A 19,266-nucleotide genomic window follows, 5' to 3' on the forward strand; every position below is an offset into this window, starting at 1 on the left:
ATGTGTAAAAAAAGGATTACTTAGAAATATGTCCTATAAAACTAGTTCTGTGAGGCTGTGATCAGGTAATCTGTGCTGCTACCACCCGAATTCACTGCTCTATGTGGATTTAGCCAACTGAATTCAACAAGATAAGCAGATGTTTCACAAGCTGTATGGCTGTGCATAAAAAGCTAGTATTTATACAAGGTCTTGTTCAGAGAGCAAATAAAAATTAATCACCTTGAAAATTAAATTGATGTCAAATGCAAAATTGATGTCTGCAGTTTAACTCTGACCAAGAACACCATGTCTGCTCTGTACTAGTCCAACATACAGTGAATTACAGTAAACGTCATCACAGTACTGCAAACTAACTAGTTTGCTCTGAACTACTTAGCAGGTCTACATTATAATCATGCAAAGTTTGCATAACACAGAATTAGTATAGGACAATTTGTTTTGCAGAAAATTTCAGAAAAACATATTTCAGCAACAGATCTTATATAGATCAGATATCTGATTTCAATTTTTAAAATAAATTAGGACAGGAAGACATCAATAAAATTTCACTTGCTGAACACTCCTTACCAATGTTCCCTCTAATTCTTCATGTGTCTGAGCAAATGTACAAACTCCCTGAGCCGACACTTGGACCACTGTGAGCGACAGCAGACCTGTGCACTGTGGTCACGCCAGCATCGAATCCATCCAAGTTACATGGTTTATTAAAATAATCAAATTACAGCATTTACATTTATGTTAGACTACTTTTAATTAACTGCTTTAGCCCACTTACAGGTACACTTAAAGGGTGGGGGCAGGGGTTTGCTCACAGGCGGAGAGCGGAGAGTGCTTTGTTTTTACCATTTCTTCGCCCAGTAAATATAAACAGATTAAAAAAATTAAGATGAACTTTTGCGAGATCTCGCAAAAGTTCATCTTAATTTTTTTTTTCTCCCATGTCCCACACTTTTTCCGTCAATTGTTCCGTCTGTCCTGCTCACATCTCCAATGGTAGTACAGGTTGTCATTAACGTGGCTTCACTCCACATCAGCCACACCGCTTTGCCAGCACATAAGGACGCTGTCACAGCCTGTCAATGACGTTGATTAGCTGCGTATATACGAATGTGAATCGCATCATTGGCTGGACTATGGGATAAGGTGGCATCGTTCTAATCCCATACGGGAGCAGCCAGTCACTTACTGACTAACACTGCAAAACAGAATTTTTAAAGCTTTAATTTTAAATTCATTTCCGGTTAGATTTATTTTTTTGTGCACAGCGCAGATTTTCTGTCCACAGAGACCGTGCCAGCATTACCTGCCACTAAAGAAAGAAAGAAAGAAAGAAAGAAAGAAAGAAAGAAAGAAAGTTAGGTTGTTTATACCTGCTTCACTTCTGCAGCTAGATGCTGAGGTACCATGAAAGCAACTTTACATGAACTCATCATGGAGATGAAAGGAAAAAGGGATATGCTGAAAGTGTAAGCAGGCTGTGGGATTTCATTATATTTTTATTACTGATCAAGTATCTCCACGCCATCACAAAAAGCAGTGCCAGGCACATGGAAAATTAACTTGTCTGAAAGAAACATGTATTAACCTATATATCAGATTCAAGGACTGGTAGGTTCAGGGATCAAAACACCAACGTTCCGATTAGTGGGTGAGCTGCTCTACACTGAAAAAAAGGGATTGGCCAGCTCTTGGATTTACGTAAGCATCTTGCGTGTATTTAACACAAGTGCCTCATGCTTTAAAGTTAAGTGTAACTACATGATATGCAGAGAGGCTTGATTAAATTGTTCAAGATTTCAGTCTCACGTGCTTTGGATCGTGGTTTCAGGAAGGCATCCATCTCAGTCAAGTCGAGCAGCCGCCTCTACTGTTTTCAGTATACCGAAAAAAGTAAATTGGGTGGTTGTTACATTAAAAAAGTCTTGTAATTTGAACACCATAATTTCATGTTTCTATGAACGTAATTAAATCATGAAGGATCTGTACGAAATTCAACAACTTAATTTGTTCTTGTTGAGATGACCTGATACAATCTAGTAAGAGTGGTTAGTTGCTGAACTTGTGAAATTCACAAGATCGCAGGAGATGTCAAACTGCAGGAAAATCACTGGAGTTATAAGAGGCAGACAACTACACACACACCACATGTTTGCTATCAGTATTTACTGTGGTTTAACCTGTCAAGGACAGAAACGTACAAAAATTTGTGCATCAAGCCTTGAAATCATAGCTTTCCTACTTTTAAGTCTGGATTGGTGGCGTGGTGGTTAGTGCTATTGCTTCACAGTAAGAAGGTCCTGGGTTCAAATCCACAATCTGGCTAGTTTGCACTGGGTTCTCTCTGGGCATTCTGGTTTCTTCCCACAGTTAAAAGTCATGCAGTTGCTAGTTCATTGGTGATTTGAAATTACCTGTGAATGTGAGTGCAAATGGTTGTTTGTGATAGACTGGTGAGCTGTCCAGGGTGTACCCTGCCTTGTAACCTATCACTTCAGGGTTATTTCCCTGCAACCAGGATAAAGACAGGAGGATGGTAGTTGTTGTAGATCCATTCAACTTTCATTGTAACCAGACTCTAGACTATGTTGAACATTATGTAATATGAAGACAACATGTAGTATTTAAGTGACCAAGTAGTACTGGGCTAAAAGTTATTGAATAGTGTTGAAATAAAATGACAAAATTGTGAAGGATTAAAATATTCCAGCTCAACTTTGTTCATCTAAACATGTTTCAATTGCGTTTTATGAACACAAAATGCACATGTTTATTGAATATGAAAAGTTATGTTGATTTAACTCAGTTGTTTAGGTTTCTGCCAAAGCAAAACATTTGTGTGCAACCAGTGTCCACTATTGAATCAAATAAATCCAACATGGCCTTTCTTTCAGTGTACCACCTGAGCTACAGACACACCGTATGTGGGGATTCAAGTCTTCATGTTGAAGATCAAACAGCCATCTTCAAACTGAAAAGAGACCAGGCTCCAAGGCTGAAGAGGGTGTGTCAGGTTAGAAGTACAAACAGGAGCATGGTCAATGTTTTCTTCATCATTAAAGGAGTTGTGTGCTGGCAATACTTCCCCCAGGGTTAGAATGCTAATGCAAACTTAGCTATGCTGCAGCATTTATTTGTGAGAGAACACTACCTAATCTCTGGCACAATGGGACTTAGAAAACTGGACTTCCTGGGAATATTCAAAGTGTGACATTAGCACTCGAATTGCCATAATGCAAAACAAGTAAGTATTTTAAAGGGAGTGGCAGTCAAATTTAAATCAGGTCTTTTTTTTTAACTTGTTTGAACTGAAAGAATCACTCGATGTTTTAAGTTACCCCTGTTGTGTTACACCAGTTTGATAGTTAGGGGTTTGATTGCTGTACCAGTCACACAATTCAGATTTCAACTTTACATATAATCTCTGTGATTTTGTTGTGCCTATTTACGGAGTATCTACTGAGTACCAGTATATACTGGTATGGATATATTGTGGTGGATGATTAATTAACTCATAGTTCTTCCCCCCTGGTGATTTTAATGGGAGTGTGGTGCCACAGTTTGTGGAAAACATTTTTTTCTGTCCGTGCATTTTGACTTTCAGCTGTTGACATTTCCTTTTTTTCCAACTATGAAAGTTAAAAACCACATTTAAAAACTAAAAAAAAGAACAACTTTAAATTTAGCTTCTTTTTCACTCCCTATAAAGCTTTGTGAAGCTCTCACAGGACCTACTGTATGTATGCGACTTCTTTTGGTTCTTGTCAATACTCATCATGTTATAAACTTATAGTAAAATATCAGTGAAACGGGGCTGCATTCTTTGAGGTTTTTCTGCTTTTCCTCTGATTTCACTCAAACAGCATGTCCCCGTGGGCTCTGAGCTGGTGACTGATTACAGATTCTGTCGACAAGCTTAGCATCAGTTTGAACTGTGCGCATGGTTGCATAAATACCCATTTCATTATCCTCTGACAGTGACTCCAACACAATATTTGCCTGCATCAAAAAGAGCCTTTTCAGCCTCCTGGGTGATAGTGTTGTCTGTAAGCATTAATAGTAAATTCCTTTACAAGGTTTGTATGATGCTTCTTGTTCTCAACAAATAATATAACCACTGAATCACGACGTGTGTTTTAATGCGATATTTCACACAGTGTTTCTTTAGTGCACTGCTTGTAATCTGTTTATTTAATTTTAATTTTCACTGGGATTCATTTTATCACATATTTGAGGTGAATTCACAACTATCACAAGGCTCGTCTTGTCTAATTAGGGAAATATCATCCAGCCTTTAGCCCATTGCAGAAGAGGTAATAAAAGGTGAAGGTTTTAAAACCAAACCCAAGCATTTGGTTGAGCAGAGGTGGCAGAGCAGACAGAACCCTGCTCTGAACCACAAGTCTCATTGATTGTCTCTGTACACTCAGTCATCCAGAATAGCTGCCATTTGGGTGTGTGTATTTGTGTGCAGCGCTGTAGGACCCAATGATCAGCCAAACACATCTTCTAAGGGGTTTCTGCTGTTACTGTAATAACACACATATGCAAACATCAACATTCATCACCCAAAAGCCCCACTGGAATCATCAAGTCTTATCTGTCCTTTCCACAAATAAACGAAATCGACTTTGGTCCGGTTATCTCTAAACCTGAACATGGTCTACTGAAAATGCTTTTTATACATACACCACTTAACTCTTGCAGAGGCACTGACTCACATCCAGGAATATCTAGTTAAAGTATGTTTCTTATTAAATATATTTATTAAAAAAAACACACAGTATATATTTTGTTTACAGAATGACCAGTAGAGGTCCTTTACACACTGAGCACATTGTGATATCATTCCATATTATTGCCAATTTGTCATGTAACATATCTGAAAATGATAACAATGCACACACAAAAATGGAGTCGATACCAAGCAATGAGGAGCCTGTCCTCGTGTTTCTAAACAAGAAAAGGGGGAAACTAAGATTCTAGGTTTATCCAATTCTCAAGAGAATGCAGCAGCAGGGAGCATTTCATAGTTTGATCCAGGAATTGAAACTGTATCATGACTGCTTTCCTACATATTTCAGCATGTCAGTGGGGCAGTTTGAACTCTTGTTGGCAGAGTTGGAGCAACATCTGAGGAGACAGAGAAATCATTTCAGAGAACCGACTGACCCAGAGCAGTGTCTAGATGTGTGTCTGAGGTAAAGTAGTATTATTTTAATATTTCCAAATCACTGTATATTCAGTACAAGTGCCCTTGTTCCCAAATGCAGTGGTCTGATTGGTCAAGTCTGTTTATTCATATCAGGAAAAATCAAGCTTGTTCTGAAAACTCTGCAAATTAGTTCTATGAAGTTATGCTGTCAGTGTGTACAGCTGCATTAAGGTGAGTCTCAAAAATATTTTTTTATGTGTGTGAAGGTCTCAGTGTGTTCCTGCAAGCGGAAGAGCTTGAGATTGTAAAAAAATTCAGGTATCCTGGGCACACTCTGAACTCAACTTTCACTTTTAAAAGCCATGTTATAAATGTGTCCAGCATTGTTAAATTGCTGCAAGTATGTTCTGACATCCATTTATTCTTTCACATATTAATTATTTTTTCACTAACCGGTCATTAAAAAACAGCACTTAATGTGATTTGAACCAAATTCATTAGAATCATTATTCAAAAAGGCCATTAAAACTCATGATAAAAAGTCATTTTCATTTCATTACTGTAAGAATTTTTTTAAATATAAGTTTCTTGGTATTTAGAATTTGAAAAAAAAATCAAGTATGTCTATTTTATATATTAGGTTTTGCACTGGAGGTGGAGCTCACACAAGGCACAAGAGTAGATGGGACTGTGAGGTGCCTTATAGGTCGATTGCATTTTTGACTTATTTCTGTCTTGGTGTAATAATTCTATTTCTTTTTATTTGTTTTTTTTGCATGTCTTTTTTTATTGTAAAGTCTTTATATGACCTGACTTGGGACTACAGATTTAGATAGATAGATAGATAGATAGATAGATAGATAGATAGATAGATAGATAGATAGATAGATAGATAGATAGATAGATAGATAGATAGATAGATAGATAGATAGATAGATAGATAGATAGATAGATAGATAAGGAGCTCCATTTTTCTTGAGTGAAACTTCAGAAAATAAGTTCTGAGTTCATCTTGAGAAACCTGAAATATCAAAATAAAAGCTCTGGCAAACGCTGAGAATGAGCTAGTTTAGTCAAAAGTTGCGGTGAGATTGTCAAAATAAAAGCCCCTAGGACATGACAAGGTTAGTTTTAAATGTATAAACGTCACCTTAAAGTAAAAAAGAAAAACTGTTTAATGTGAAAACTGTCTAGAAAGAATTAAAAAAGATTAAGGCAGAATATACAGGAGACAGTCTGAAATCTGACATTCTCTGTATGTGTGTGTGTGTGTGTGTGTGTGTGTGTGTGTGTGTGTGTGTGTGTGTGTGTGTGTGTGTGTGTGTGTGTGGTTTTGGAGGTGCTCACTAATCAGCATTTGTTGCATTACTATTGATATTTTATACATTAGTAATACAAGGCTGCAGAAGCCTGACAGAACCTTAATCCAATAACAGGACTTGTATTCATGCAAGCCTCTGCATCTTTCCTGCTGATCAATAGGAAATGACACTACATCACAGAGGTCAAATCCTTTGTCTGTACAGAAAAATCCATTTCAAAATTATTTCTTCTGTATGCATACATAACAGTCACAACAATAGCTTTTGTAGTCTGTTTCTTTTCAGCATGAAATATAAATTAACCAATTAATGTAAATGAATCTTTTATTTATCTTTGAGGCTGATGACACAACATGTAGTTGTGTAAAAAACCTATGTTACAGCATCCTCTCGTGTGAAATTTGAGAGTGAGTTTTTCTTATGTTTACTGCAAACACTTCACTGAATCATGCTGCTGTATGTGAAATAACTACTCCATTAAATTCAGTTTTCATAAAGAAATCCACATAAGCATCAACAACATATGAACTATATATATATGATGTCTGTACAGGTATAACCATATTAAATATAAATAACATGGTAAACTTACCATAGGGTCTGCCTTTCATGGATTCCTTTGAACATCAAGCTCCCACAGCCTCCTTTCAATATTAATCCCTGTATCCAGCTGTGAGAACCTAACCTGTTTCAGTTGGAAATCAATAGCCTGTGTGAATCCATTGCTTTCCTCTTGCATCACATCCTGTGCTATGAAAGCAAGTTATGAGAGGTGTGTGAAAATGTTGGATGTTTCTACAACATGCTTGTCCCGCTCTGCATGTAAAACACAACTTCATTATCATCAGCATATGTCATGCTAAATTCACATAACTACTACTATTCTTACATTATAGCTTTACTGTAAAAAACTGTCAGAATGTTGTTTTTAATAATCGGGCATTAAAAGTCCACTAATCATTAGAGATGGCACGATACCACTTTTTTATGTCCGATACCGATATCATAAATTTGGATATCTGCCGATACCGATATGAATCCGATATAGTGTGTTTTTTAATTAATAAAACTGTTTTTTAATATATTGCTGCATTTTGTATAAGTTCATACTCAAGTTTAAATAAACAACAACACTAAAGCTACTCTGTTATCCCTGTATGTAAAAAATACACTGCACCCAAAATAATTCATAGTTCAGCATTACTGATCAATCTAATAAACTTAAACCTACTCAATCCTCCCTATTCTGGTATTTTAAAGAGTACTTAGCAGAAATATCAAGCAACCTAACTAATAGGGTTGCAAACTCCCAGCAAAAAAGAAATAGGGAACCACCCCCACCTCATGGTGCTTAATCGGCGTAATCAACTTTAATTTGATGCAGTGTGGGAAAAAAATGCACAGAAATAAATTATTTTTCAAGAATAATTAAATAGATTCAACATCTTTCTTCAACAGAATTGCAGACTGCACAGATGGTATCTTCCCAAAGGAAAAAGTAGTATAGCTTACTAGGGTATATTAGACTTAATAGTTACTATATACAGTAATGGACTTCTATATATTTTACATCAGATTAAAACTTTGGGTGTAAGATTCAGATAAGTATTTATTAAAAGCTAGACATTTTAAATGAGAATAAGAAAGAAAAGTATGTCTTTGTCCCCCTTTTCCCTGTTAATGCCCTATCGGCCCCCCTGGCTAAACTTTGCTAGATCCGCCCCTGCACAGTTACCAGCGTCAGCTACGTAGAAAAAGATCCTGGTGTACAAAGTAATATTAAATAAATTCTAACAACAGCTGATCAAGCTTAAACGTGCTGCTGTTGTTCAGCCGCTGGTTTCTACTTTCTGGTGCAAAGTGGGCCAAAAACAAACAAGAGAGACGGACTCGCGACAGAAAAGCCGATCAGCTGATCATTAATCAGTTTCACGATTGAAGTAGCAGCAAGAAGAGGCACTTGCTCCATATATCTGTTGTTAAGCTTAACGCGGGAATGCTTTGCAAACATTCAGAGATGAACTTACACACTTGCTTTACTTTTCTCTGGGATAACTTCCTCGGAGATTAAATGCTGGTTTGGTAGCGAGGCTACAAATACACACAGCCGCTCTATCACGTGAGCACACTGCTCCTACTGCTACGGTTATGAGCTGAGTTACGCCATGTCGCAAGTTTTATGAGGTGCTTTTTTGATATTTAATGGATCGGATTACATTTTTAATTTCTCTCCGATATCCGATCCAGTAATTTACGCCAGTATCGGGCGATACCGATACGTAATATCGGATCGGTCCATCTCTACTAATGATAATACTGTAAGCTATTAGGTTTTTTTTTTTTTTTTAAAAACAAGCCAAACTAAAAGTAAAATTCATTTCAACAATAACATTATTTTTCAGCTCTGCATACTTCAAATTTATGTGATTTGAGGAGCTGATTTTGACAGGAAAAACTTTCATCTAAAACTTTCTATTAGTTTAATAATCTTGCTTCTTTTTTACCTTTTTTGTAATTTTTTAAACCGTTTTAGAGAGAGCACTGTGGAGTCTGTACACATAATGTCAGGCACGGTGAGTAATGCATCACAAATGTGAACATGGACATGCAGCATCTGTGTATGTGTGCGTGTGTGTATGTGTGTGCTTTTATATGCTGCCGCAAATTTAGAATTATCTGGCAGCTCTGTAGATTATATCCCTTCATTCTGGAGCTTAGCCTTGTATTTGTCAGATCCATGGGATTCTGTAGAGCCCCTCCTTGTTATGAAGTGGCCTAAATGATTTAGACCTCTCTTTCCTCTAATCAAATAATTGGTTGGTGGTGATAACTAGGCTATGTGATTGAGACTAGAGTAACAGAGCATCACAGAGGCAAGGAATTTAGAAATTTGCCCTTGTCCTAACTTCTCAAAGTCCTTATTTGTTCCAAGTCAAATGGATGATTTCTGTAGTCTGGAGAGAAATGGAAAAACCGCAATTTCCAGCAGTCTTAGCTGGTTGATTTTGTTTGATTTACATGAAAGGGATACACACGCATATTTAAAAAACCGAGGGGGTTAATGAAGACTGACTGAAAGTCACTAGTGCTTTGTTCTCAGCATCTACAGGGAGCTTACTCATAAACCCTGACACACAAACGTTTTGGCACCCACACACACATTCACAACAGGTTGAGCTGCCTGTCAGTCATGCTTCATCCTTAGCCTGTTTCATAAGAGATGAGCATGGTGTTGTTCAGTCAGCTTCACAACAGAAAGAGGATGTGGAGATGGAGGCAAAAGACGAGAAATATCCATTTTTGCATTCGGCAAACAGCCAAAGCTTCACTGAACCGCAGCCACTTATTTATCAACACTTAAAACAAATATGCACATGCATAAGCATACTGTTGACATACAGTACATCTACCATATGCAAACTCTATTCATACACCCAGCCTTCTCCTTTGTCTTTGAATACAAACACACAGACAGAGGTTAGGCAGAAATACATTTAGCAGTTTGTTATCGTCTGTCCACCCATATTTAACAAAGATGTTGCTAGCCTCCACAGAATCATACAAAAATTAGTCTTTTAATTGTGCCAACCGAGCACCACCATTATCCCAGTGTTAATGTTTCACTGGGTGATTCAGAGCTCCCTCACTGTACAGCTGCATTATCAGGCTTTGTGTGGAAAAAAATTACATAATTTCAAGAGTTGTGATCCACTGACAGGTTAAATACTGATGAGAGCACATGTAAGTTACATGTAATTTCAAGCATTAACAGAAAAGAAATTCAAATTGTAACATTTCTAATTCTGTAAAGTCTTCTCCATATCACTTCTCATTTCTCACCATTTTCGCCTAAGAGAAAACCGGTTGTCAAAAACTGTCACGCTCGTTGGCAAGACCGCTGACGTTGGCACGGTGTGTAATGAGGGACTGTCGCTGGAGCACTGAGGGGAGACGGCAGCAACACGCCAGCGTGGGAAACTCATCTAAATCACATTACCAAACCCTGCCCCGAAGGCTCACATGGCTGGCAGATTAACCTGCATGGGCTGTCACCATCGCCTCTACTGCTTTCTCTAAGTTCACTGTTTTGTGTAAGGGTGATGGGTAATAAACTTTGTAATCTGGTCCACAATGCTGAATTACTTAAGTAGTAAATTAAACCAAATATAGAAGAATCTAAATTAAGGTGCAAGAAGATAAAATCACCTACTGAAGACTTCTGGGGAATACTGATGAATCACTCTTATTTACAGTGAGTGAATGAGGATGCGTGACACGCAACAGGTGTGGGTGCATCATTAGGTGACCAAACTAACTGCCAGTATTTGCAGCCAACTGGATTTTTACTGTTGACAGCACACTGCATCAAGAGCCAAGGTGATTTTATACCTGCATGGGGTAAAGCTCACCTCCCTTTCCAACCAGCCACACTCTTATCTCAGCTGTGATTTGCAAGATGCACTAGTGGTGGGCTGCCAGTTTTGTTAATCCTGTTTTTCTCCCGCTTATTTCATTCAAGAAAGTTATGTTGTAATTTCTTTTAGTTAGCTTTTGTTAGGTTTATTTGTTGCCTGCTCACTTAGATTTGGCGTGTTTGTTGTGTTGACCTAGGAAAGGTATTTCCAGCTCTATCATTTTTACTATGCTGTAAATAACCACATCAGTCAAGCGGTCTGTCTTCTTAGGTGCTTGGAACTTAAGGAAAATAGGTGTATTTTATGTTGCTGCTCTGGGTGACGTATTGTTTTTGGTTAAATTTCCACATTTTCAGCAATATTTCCATTGCTTATTATTAAAACTCCCACATCATGGTTACAGCCTATTGACTTACAGAAAAAATACTTTTTTAAGTAATCCATATTAAGAGAACCAAACAACATATAGGCACAAACACCTCATACCAGCTGTCAAGCCCAGTGGCAGTGATGATGATTTTACAGCCATGGGATCTTGGCATCTTGCAGTCATTGAGTCAGCCACATACTCCTGTGTATACCTAAGTACTCTGGATTCAAAGCTTGGCTGACATTGGGTCATGAAACAGGACAATCATCTCAACCATTCCAGCAAATAGACAAAAGGACGGCTGAAAAATTAAGAAATCAAAGTTTTGCAGTGGCCCAGTTCCAGTCCAGACCTGAAATGCTTAAGAGACCTGTACAAATAAATACCAACAAAGCTAAAGGAACTGACGCAACGTTGTAAAGAGTAGTGGGCTAAAATTCCTACACAACAATGTCAGAAGCTGAAAAAGTCATACAGATAAGAAAGTGGTTCTACAAGCAACTGAATCATGGCGTGTACTTCATTTTCACATGGCTGTATTTACTAGAATCTTAATATGGAACTATGGACTGGAACTCTCTCCCTCATACATTAAGAACTGTGGACTCGGTAGTTGTTTTTAAAAAACAACTCAAAACTCACCGTTTTAAAACTGTTTTTGGTTAAATTTCTGCATGTTTTATATTGTCGGTTTTACCCTTTTATTATTTGTTATCTTATGTGCAGCAATTTGTCATTCTGTATAGAAAGGTGCTATATAAATAAAATTGTAGTTATTTATGACTTTTAATATTATTATATATAATCTTAATATTATAATATCATGCTGAATTTTTATTTTCACCCTCTTAAACTTGCTATTAATGTAAACACTGCTGAAACACCCAAGATGAACAGTGCTGAGCTTCATTTTAACATTTTTATTATTATTTAATTAGCTCATCAGTGCTGCCTGACATGGTGCACAGCCAGTCAGAGTGGCAATTACTGCTTTAGCAGGAGTCTAGAGTGGCATCATATGACATAAGTGAGGCACATTTAGCAAACTGTAGATACTCTGACCAGAGAGAGACACTCTGCCACCAGGGCTAAAAATTCATAATTCAGAAAGAGACATGGAAATTCACTGTCCGCAGTGCTATTAGACTGATTGGCAAGGTATATTACATTTTCCTCATACATTCTTTTAATAAAAACATCAAAATTATTCAACCACGGGAGCAATAAGCAGACTTACAGATAGAGTGAGGCAGGTTTTTCTAAAGTGCTAACAAAAAAGGATCCTTTTAGGCATACCATTTGAGATCCAGCACTGCAATATCATTCATCAGTTTATCCGTCCAGGGATAGTTTGCTGACCACCCCTGCCCTTTTGCAGCAACAAACTGCTTCAAATTCATTGGCTCAGTTACACACATTCACACCTGGGATATAACCACTGAAACCACATAATATCTTGCTGTTTCTCTTGTACTTGACAGGTCCGTTGAAGCAGCTGGGGTTAAACACACTGTTCAACAGAACCTTGACAGAAATCACTATGGGAGGATCTGGGGTCATTTAGTTTACGCACCCAGACTTTCTGGGCCCCTGTGGAGTTTTCGGTTATGTCTGTTAAACATAAAGCACCGCAGTGCGTACATAATATATCACACATAATATGAAGAATGAACAAACTTTTCTAAGTATTTCTACAATTATAAATTTGACACATGTTGTAAAAAAAATCTTTATTTTTTAATCAAGCTTTAATTAAGGGACCGGTAAATTTATGTTATGAATCTTTATACTGGGAAAATGAAGACGTTTAAAACTCTTCAAATTCAAAGGATGTCAAGAATATTGCTCATCAGTACAATATTTAAATGAGGGAAATTCAGAATTATTTTAGTTTGGCCATCATGTTGACCTACGTTAACCTCTATTCACTTAATTCCAATGAAGGTCACTAAAGCCATGCAAGCTGATTTAAATATGAGTTCCATCCAATATTGAGCCCCACACTAGGGAGCAACCTTCCCTCGACATTTAAGCCAGACTTATGAAAACCTAGACATATATACCTAGTGACTGGTGTTAAGTGGAATGAAGCCCAAAGGAGCTCGGCAGGTTTTGGCCCTTTGAAGCTGACAGGCCTGCTCCCTCCTGGCACGCCATGACTCCACTTTCTGCTTTATGGGTAATTTATTCAGCTGAATAATTAAGGGCCAGTCGGCAGCAGAAAGCACGAATAGCAATAAGCACAAAGAAAGTGTTAGTTTCCTTCAGCTTGTAAAGCCAGGCTGCCCAAAGCTAACCTGAGTCTGAAATATTATTTGAAATGGATTTTAGCGCTTTCTTAGGAATGACTGATCTTGTGTAGCATAGTATGTAAAAACTCAGTTTTTCTATTCTGCATTTACTGCAAGGTTCACTGCAAAGTGAGCAATAGATTGTCCTGTATGTATTTATGTTTTAGTGGTTTTAGTGTTACATTATTGCCATTAAATAGCCATAAGACATAAGACAGTTTGCCTTCTATGTTTCAAATTATTGATAGTTTAAGACTGAATATTAGCAATTAGATATTAGCAATTACCAAGGTAATAATTTAGGAACATATTGGTATTTAAAAGACAGTAGTTACAGCAAGGGGTCAAAACCACAATTAAAAGGCCCAAGTGGAACCAAGATAGTAAGGAACAAAGAAATTTAATTTAAATTGTTAGATTAAAATGGTAATACAGCCAAACTTTTAAGACCGTAATCTGCTGATAATAGAATAATGCATGTCAGGTTTTGTTTTGTGTTTTTAAATCAGTGATTAACACCTTAAAAATAAAATGTAAGTTTTAGAAAGATAGAATTGGTAATTAGCATATTATAAAGTTTATTTTATACACAAGATGATATTTAAAAATCGTCTTATTTTTGATTGTTTTCAATCAGTATATCTCATTATACAGTATTTAGAAATCATATCAATAAATCAAAGGAAAAACCTTTTGTTTATCTGGTGCTAATACATGATACCTATACAGGTTTTCCAAAAGGGAAAAATGTAGGTGTTTTTTTTCTTTGGTTTTGCACTTTTAACGCCTTATGAAACTAATAATTTTTGCTGTCAGTGTAACTTTACACACTTATCTGTGACAGTGGTTTGGCCATGAAGCTGGCTAAGTGTAAAAATCTCAGCCCCAAAACTATAGTATAAGAAAAATGGCCGTGGTAGAATGCAGAATGACATTCTGCACAAATTATAGGAAAACCCACCGATCCATTGATCCAGAGACTTTTAAATAAATTCTATTACTGTCTTACAGTGCTATTTTACCAGAGTCTGACAAATATGGACAGACACACACATATGCTCTCATGCTCCTGGCTCTGTTTCTTTGTAATTGAGGTCTCTGTGATAAGCCTGGGTCAGCAAAATAATGGAGCACAGAGTCCATTTAAAACATGAACACAATTAGGTGGGAGGCAAACACTGCCGATGGCTTCTGACCCCACTTCATTATTGTGCAAATGGAATGACTTTACTATCTCACTCAGTCTCGAACATAACCACTTGTTCCCTGTGTTCTGTACATACTTACTACCAATTGCACATGCCAGATAACCCACTTATCTCCCAAGCCAATATAATGATTTCAGTCGCTGTTAGACAACAAACATATACTCAGACATACAGTACCACACTCTTATTTGAACGCCAGGTAAGTACATGTGGAGAACAAGCATAAACTGTCTCAGGCATCCTCTCATTAGGTGCATTCACAAAACCATTGAGACTTATACTGATCATCAAAAGGCAATTTAACTCTACTAAATTGCCAAATTGAAAGGATCACACAATCCAGCATAAGCAATTACAGTCCAATAGCTTTCTGCCCTGATGTCTTAATGCACAGAGAGGGCCCTTTTTTTTTCTTCAGGTTTTTTTCACAGACTATTTCATTGTCTTTGGAAAGACACACATTTACAGCAGATGTGAAACCTGTAATTTTGAAGGAGATCTCCCGCATGTGTAATGAGGCAGCTGTCAGACTCCTCTGGCCAGTCACTGATTGAGCTGTCAGTTCAACTGGGCCTTTCTATAGACATGAGTGTAACCGGTTGATACAGATCAACAGCTACGACAGCACTGCGTATGCAGGATAAATGACTCGTGAATTAACTGCACGCGCATAATGCCACTTTAAATTTTGGTTTAATTTGAGTATGCAACTCAAATCCAAGAGCAAATTTTTCTTTGTTTAATCTTCTACTTTGAAATGCGCTTCAGCTGGCTGAGATTTGCACACTTTTGTTTCTGTCAAGCAGGTCGGTCAGAAAGGCTTCAGTCCCCGTGACAGTTTCTCCAGTTTTTCATGTTAAAAGCCTGATTTGTCTGCATGATGATGGAGGGCTTTCATGTCAATTTACAGTCAACTTTTTGGGAAATGGGAAAAAAATTTCAGTTTGTAAAGCAGATAGGGCGCCCTTTATGTAACCAATACTGTGTGTGTCTTTGAGAACCACAACTTTATTGGCATCTGTCAATCAATAATAAATAATAAGAATAAAGCACAAGAATACTACAAAGACATGTAAAGCTATGGGGAGCTCAGTATGTGAGTAAAGTCATTTTGCAAAATTTTATTTACATGATATACAGTATGCCAACCAACCATCCATCTATTTTCTGCCACTTCGTGGGGTACAGGGGATTGTACAATCGCATCTGTTTTCAGAAACACTTTCAAATTATTAGTGTTCTAAGAAATATGCGTTTTTTTATTTGATGCAATAATAGAGGGGATTTGATGCCAGTTAACAACAGTCACATGATGAGCCGTTTGCTGATTTTGTAGCATCTTTGCCAAAAATGAATTTCTCCAGTAAGTGCCAAGATTCAAAGACAAATGTGAAAGTGAATTTATTTGGCTCCCAGGTCTTATACAATATGACATTTTGGCATTTTGATATTAATGAGTTTCTGTGTCATTTACATAGTCTCAAAGACATATTGGATTTATACAGGATAGTAATATTTCAGTGATGGAATTTTAATTTGTAATTCTTCTCTCTTTTCTGTTGTTTTCTCAGTTTGGCTAAGCATTATCTCATTTTGAATGGCATGTCATATCCTGTTTGTTCTAGTCTCTTTCACTATTTGCCTTTCAACAAACCTGTCTGTTTTTTCTGTGCTACTCTTTATTCTTATGTTTTATCATAATAGTTAATGGACATACAGTATATACACAGGGTCCAATTTGTGGACAAAAAAATGGGAATGCATCATTCACAAAGTTGTAAATGATGGACTGAATGACGGTCAGGTTGGGGTTAATCTTAACGCTGGGAATGTGGCTGCTCCTCCCTATCAGTCCATCACAGCAGCTTTGCACCATCCGTTGCAAAGCTAACAAACAATTCATGCTATTTCTTCAGAGACACCCTTCAGAAAGCCGACTTGGTGCATATTTGTAATTTAACAAGATGAAAGAATTCTGATGTCAACAATCCAGAAAGTGGTAGTATGAATATTTCCAGAATTTGTTTGGTGATTTTTCTGATACTTTGAATCCAGTTCGTTTTTCATTTACTTAGTTAATTGTAGTTTTCACACTGAAACAGCAGCGCCATCTAAGTCATAACTACATTGTTGTTTGAGCTCTAGTCTGTTTTCAAGAAGCAATACTATGCATTTTTAAATGCAATAGTATACTCCTATGTACAGAAGTTGTACATGTTTTTTAAATTTTATTTTATTTATTTATTTATTTATTTATTTTTGCCAAAATAAACCACACTCCAGAAGCAGACATCGACCTCTAGTAAGAGAGTAGGAAGCTTTGTACTCCTAGCATCCACCCCAAACAACACCTGCCCATGCAGATGCAGTTCATGAGTATCTAAGATAAATATGACTTCTGTGTTTAATCTAGTCAGAAATTACATAAGTATAAAAATAAATGGTCTGTAGAATAGTAATAAGACTTGACTGTTCATACATTAGCTTCTTGGTATTTCACCAGAGGAGAAATAATAAAGGTCTGTTTTCTTTGTTTGACAGCCAGAGAGATATTAATCTAAACATTCAAGGGCATCTGGTAATGTTTTGATCTAAATTCATATAGGTTATAAAGGTGATACATCTAGTTAAATATCACAGAGAATTGCTATTTTCCTGAAAACTTTATCTTGCACAATTTGTTATATAATATGTGGGATTGATTTCATATGGGACAGGAGCACATCCAATAATTGAGTTAGAGCTCTTTCACTGTCAAAACAATAGTCGTGTTGGTGCAAACAATTAGAGTCTGTAGCGATAACAAAGCCCTATTTTATAGTAACTGTAAAATGTTTTGCCAGGCTGGAAATCATTTATGTAATATATTTGACTTCCAGCAGTCAAATTGTAATGCCGTTAGACTAATGGCTGCCCTCTTACAGGCTTTACAACAGCATTGGATGATAAGTATAACAGGTTTACATAAATAAACAAACAAGCAACAGTATAACATTCCCATCCCCATGGGTGTTCTAAGTCGAAGTGATATTTCTGGGGGCAGGTGTGGTCTGGTGGAAATGCTGCAGTACCATATGCTGCATGCACCAGTAGTCACCAAGCCTTTCAGGAATGCTCTGTGATCACATAGCATAAAAGTTGTGGATCTATATAATCTAATGAATGGTTCAAACTCATGGATAAATCAGGTAATCCAGCTTGCAAAAAAAAAGAAAAAGAAAACAGATCAGATATTATGAATCCTATGAACGTAAGGATTTTGAGAAACTACGTGTAGAGGCATATCACAAATGAAAAATAGAGTGTAGTTTGTTCTCAGCAAACAGTCATGGAGTAAATTAGATAATAGTATCTATTTTTTTGTAAGAATGGCCTTGATTGCTTCGTCAGCCAGCCAAGGGGAAAGCTGCAGATCTCTTCCCTCCCTCCATTCCTTTCTTTTTATTCTACTTTGTCTGTAGTAGTACCTAACAAAGGCCCTTAACAATCACAAAGCCACTGTCAGAAAAAACAAGCCCTAATATAGAAAATTTGTGACTCTTAAGTCAATTGTAAAATGTGTGCTTGCAGACAAATAAGGAAAGCTGAGCTCCATTCAGACCCAATCAAGAAAAGCAATTGAGTGTTTGTAAAGTAGATCTATCTGTAATCCAGAAAATACATGTACTATAAAAACAATGTGTTAGTTTACAACAAACAACAATCTAAAACTCAGCTAATTCCATACAACATTAACACTAAGACTTGAAACTAGCACACCTAAATGATCTTGCTTTTCCCTGACTGTGACTTGTGTAGACGGAAGTTGCTGAAACTTTTTCTCTGTCTCATCCATTATCCCTCTCCTTAGTCACTGTCTGTGCAGCATCTGTTTTTTAAAACTCATACATCTACAACATTTTTATTCTTCTTTATCCAGCGTAGTGTACTGGGCCAGAATATATGTATCCTTTTTGAAAAAAGTAAGTTGATATTTTTGGAAATGTTATCTGTTTGTTTCATTGCCATCAGTTATAACAGTTAGGTTAACTTAGCATAAATGGAGAAAGCAGACTCCACAAATGGTTGCTGATTTTTGTATGATTCTTCTGTGAAACTGTTCATTTCAGTACTGAAGAACAACCATGGACAGGGTGAACCACGATCTTTCATCAAAGACATCTGTATTTTTTAAGCATATAATTAGAAATTCAGAGTCAGTGTGGGAGTGGGCATTTTGATAATCCTGATGCAGAGACATAATTCAAACATGTGCAAAACGCTAAAGCATTTGAGGTCATGTGTAAGTTTGATCCTCTAGCAGCAGAGCTATTGAGCCACTGCCACTGTTCACACAGAGATCAGTGACTAACATGGCTTTTTGTCGATGAGTTGTAACTGGTATTGAATCCATGTGTGCTTGTGTGTGTTTAGGTGTGTGTGCTGAGGAGAGCGGTAGCAGTGAATGATATAAATTTTTTAGCTACATCCAAGTCTACATTGATTTTTAAATATGTCCTCGAGGG

The sequence above is a fragment of the Astatotilapia calliptera genome, chromosome 1 (genome assembly GCF_964374335.1).
Source record: "Astatotilapia calliptera chromosome 1, fAstCal68.1, whole genome shotgun sequence".
NCBI lineage: Eukaryota > Metazoa > Chordata > Actinopteri > Cichliformes > Cichlidae > Astatotilapia > Astatotilapia calliptera.